At 55.7% G+C, this 4,396-nt stretch overlaps 1 non-coding gene across 1 annotated transcript; it reads left to right on the top strand.

Moving 5' to 3' along the window:
- The first annotated feature begins 917 nt into the window (after positions 1 to 917).
- TRNAQ-CUG (transfer RNA glutamine (anticodon CUG)) lies at positions 918 to 989 on the top strand. The gene has a single exon. It is a non-coding gene; the product is annotated as a tRNA-Gln (tRNA).
- The last annotated feature ends 3,407 nt before the right edge of the window (positions 990 to 4,396 follow it).

Genomic DNA, 4,396 nt, shown 5'->3' on the forward strand with positions numbered 1-4,396 from the left:
TCTCTGTGCTACTGGAAATTTAAAAAGCAGAGAGCTGGCTGCAGAAGGCTGAGGGTTCTATGTCTCAGTCTTCTGCCTGGCCATGTTCACATTTGGGGGACTATCCACTCTGAATCTTAAAGCCCTATCTAAGAGGCGTTCTCAACCCCCGCTGGTACCCAGGAGACAGGAGCACACCTTTTTTCTTTTCCATGCACCTAGTTTAGTCGATGGTCTGACTTAATTTCAAGGTCCTGAGTACAGCGCAGCGTTCTGTGCATTTTCCGGCACCTCTGGCCCAGGCAGTCCTGCTCTGCGCGGAGCTGCGAGCGCTGTGCGCGGCTCGGCGACGCTGGGGCGATACCGGGCGCATCGCATCCCCCGCCAGGGACAGCAGAGAACGGGGCTCCAGGCTCAACCTGGTGGGATTCGGCCAGCCGGCCTTAAGCCGCGCGGAGCCTCAGGCCTTTACTTTGGAAGCGCCCCAGCCCCGGGACGGTCCTGAGCTCCGGGCTGCTCCTGAGCCGACCGAAGGCCCGCGCAGCTAGAGAAAAATCTGAGGATTCCCCCGAGCTCCCAGGGCGGTGGGAAGAGATGAGGCGCCAAGAGAAGGAAAGGAAGGCTTCTTCACTCTGGCAGGAACTTTGCCCCTGGGCAGGAGACCGCGCCTCCGGGCAGAGCAGGTGCACCCGGGGGACGCGCCCCCAAAGCCCGTCCCCGTCGTTCTCCCGCAAGCGGACTCGAGCTGGCTCCCCGAGACGCGAGCCCGGGGAGCGGCAGGGAGAAGGTGAGCCCCGGCGGCCCCTGGCGGACGAGGAGCCGAGCGCCGAGCGCCGAGCGCGAGGGGAGAAGACGCCGGCAGGAGGCGCGTGGCGGGCGCGCGGGGCGGAGGCGGGCGGTGTGCACACCTCGGAGAGCCGAGGAGGCCCGCCCCCGGCGGTTCCATGGTGTAATGGTGAGCACTCTGGACTCTGAATCCAGCGATCCGAGTTCAAGTCTCGGTGGAACCTTGCGCTGGGGCCGGCCGGGCCGCGGCGCCCCCTTTTTATCCTCCTCTCCAACACCCAGCGAGTGGCACGTGCCCTCTGGGTCCGGGAAGGGGCAGTCCGGGGGACCCCGCGCCGCGCAGGTGGGCGCCCCTCCCTCTCCGGGCGGGCGCCCCTCCCCCGCAGCCGCGGCCCCGCGCTCCGCCTCCTCCTCCTCCTCCTCCTCCTCCTCGAAGCCGGGGACCCCGCAGGCTGCTTCTCAGAGCGGCACCCCTCCGCTCCCCGCCCCCGGACCCTGCGGCCACAGCGGGGACACCGGGCCGTGCGGCCCCTGGCGGGGTCACCCTGGGGCCCGGGGGGGGGGGGGGGCAGGGGGCGGGGGGAGAGGCGGAGGCTGCTGCCGTCAGACCGTGCCCGGCGACCCGCTCCCGCCGCGTCCCGGGACTGCACCCCTCGGCCTGCGGGTAGAAAACAGCCCGAGGGCGGCGCAGCGTGTCCCGCCGCCGTGGTCGGTGCTGAGATGCGGTTCCGGGTCCCGGGTTCGAGCGGAAGGTTGGGCGCATTTCATCTTCTTTCCCTCGGGCCCTTTCCCGCCAGTCTCAGAAGAACCTCGAGTGTCAGTCAGGCCAGGAGGGCCGCGGTCGTCCGGGACCGTGTCCTTGGGCGTGGGGCGTCTCCGTGAACCCTAAACTTGGCGGGAAAGGGAGATGCTGGCGGGGACTCCCGCTCCCCGACCCGCGGCCGCCGGCGGAGCCCCTCGGGGCGAAGGTGACACGAGACCGGGCGGCTCCGAGTCCCGCCCGCGGGGCGCCCCCTCGCTCCAGAAGACGCCCCGGCCCGGGATGCGCTGGAAACACGCTCGTTCTCTTCTGCTCCGTGTAAAACTCCGGTCACACGTCACGAAGGACCTCATAGCTAGTGACAATGTTCGCCGCCAAATCTCTCTTAGTTTTTTGGAACTTCCACCGGGCTAGAAAGGGCTCTAAAATACCGCTGTTATTTAAGGGCTCGCTTTGAGGGTCTGGAAGACCAGGGGGTGAGGGCCCGAGGGACGGAGCGCAGGGAGGGGACCAGCGGAGACGCCCGGAGACAGGAGGTCGGAGGAGCAGGGCGGGAGCCCGGGGTCACCGCGCCTTGGGTGGCCGCCCCCGGCTCCCTGTGGAGTGCTCCCGCGGGGGGGGGGAGGGGGCTCGTGGATCCCCCGGGAACTTTGCCTCTACCTGGAAAGCCCGAACCTTCGTGCCTGGCGTTTGTCCTTGCTCTTTTCGTTAATTGTGGGAGTCGGAGTCCGAGGGTAAATAGACCTGCAAATTATTAGGAACCAAGTTAGGGCTTTGTTGAATTCCTTGGCGCTAAATGGTAAGTAGCCTTTCCCTCTCTTTTCTTCCCTTCCAGGACGACTGCTGGCAGGACAGGCTTGGAGAGGGTGGAGGCACCCAAAACGACGAAGGTTGCCAGGACATGTGGTGGCTGAGCAGACTGTGCCTTTCCAAAGTGGGCGGGGGGGGGGGGGGGTGGTCTGGCCAGGAGACTGAGCAAAATGAATAGTCAGGGTTAATCAACAGGTTTTCTCTGTGGCATGGCAGGCATTCCTTCTTGACCCGCGCCTTCTTTACTAGTAAAAGTGATTCTTTTCACGGAACTGCACTTATACATAGATTTTAGTACCCTTATCTGGCCAGCTATAGCCTCACTCTCTACCAAAACTGGACTCCAGACTTTTCTTCAAGGAGGAAAAGCCCTTTCCTGTATTTTTCCACCTGAATTGTTTTAGTTCAAGGCCAGTGTCTGCCTGGTGACAAAGACACTCACTAGTCTCCTCAGGTTAGGAAGGGCAGATCCTCATCAGCATCCAGCCCCTCTGCAGTCCCACATGTGTGTGCATAGCTTCAGCCCATTCAAGCATATCCAAGGCCTACATCTCTCAAAAATCCTTTCCCTTCACCTTGGATCCATACCCTACTACATATATGCATTGCAGAGCAATATAGCTTTCTTGTCCTTCTTGTTGCCTACTCAACACCCCAGCATTTTTCTTCTTTTGTTCTTGGAATTATTGCTTCTTCCTTGAATAATGTCTTCCTTGTACTGTTCATGAAGGTGCTCTGCCCTGCCCTCATTGGCTCAAGGTAAGGGCATGACCCACGCTGAACCAATCATATCCAGTACTTCCCTGGAATATGAAAGAAGAGGGGAGGTGATCAGAGAGGAAATAAACCTCAAATTTATCCACTTGAGAAAAAAAGTCCCTGAAAACATTGGGGTTTTTGTTCCTGCAATCTGTATCCTATGTGGCCCAATTGTGAATATAGAGCTTACATAATTAAAATAATATAATAATTGATCTATCAAATTATGATACAAATATACTGGAGGATAAAGCAAGAGGAAGCATGTTTGGGTGTGGGGGTGATGATGAAGTATGTGAAAGAGAGACAATGTTTACAATTTGAAAGTCAAGGAATAGTAAAGGGGGTTTGCTGTTTTTCTAAATAAACTTATGAGTATATGTAACTTTGACAAAAATGTGTCCCCAATACAAAATAATTCCTTTGCCATATATGTACATATGTGTAAATTTAAAATTTATTGTTTGTGTCTCAAATATAGATTTTTATGTAGTCATAATATTGGCTCTTTTCATGGAAGAATTCTGGGTTTGGTGTCTTGCACAGAACGTTTTCCCACTGTAGGTCTATAAAAATGTTAACACAAAAAGGTTTAAACGAACTGGTAGGTAAGTACTATCCAGTTTTTAAAAAATATTTATTTATTTATGATAGAGAGAGAGAGAGAGAGAGAGAGGCAGAGGAGGAGGGAGAAGCAGGCTCCATGCCAGGAGCCCGACACAGGACTCAATCCCCGGACTCGAGGATCACGCCCTGGGCCAAAGGCAGGCGCCAAACCGCTGAGCCACCCAGGGATCCCCAGTACTATCCACTTTTGGCAAAACGTTGGAGAAAAGAATATTCATAAAATGTGGGGAATATAACCTACTACATTTTCTTTTCAGGGCAATTAGGCAGGAATTAGCAAAATTTGATCTAACAATTCCCTTTTCAGGATTCTGGAAAGAAGAAGAAGAATGATGACAGATATTTGTAAAAAGGTGTTCCCTGCAGTAGTATTTGTGATAATAAAATAGGAGCCAATTGCATGACCATCAATTAGAGTCTGAATAGTGACTCATTCATATCAAGAAGGATCCTTTCTTTTTTTAATTTTATTTATTTATTCATGAGAGATAGAGACAGAGATTGAGAGAGAGAGAGAGAGAGAGAGAGAGAAAGGCAGAGGCACAGGCAGAGGGAGAAGCAGGCTCCATGCAGGGAGCCCAACGTGGGACTCAAGTGGGACTCAATGATGTGGGACTCAATCCTGGGTCTCCAGGATCAGGCCCTGGGCTGAAGGCAGCACTAAACTGCTGAGCC

This window comes from Vulpes vulpes, chromosome 8 (assembly GCF_048418805.1).
Source record: "Vulpes vulpes isolate BD-2025 chromosome 8, VulVul3, whole genome shotgun sequence".
Lineage (NCBI taxonomy): Eukaryota > Metazoa > Chordata > Mammalia > Carnivora > Canidae > Vulpes > Vulpes vulpes.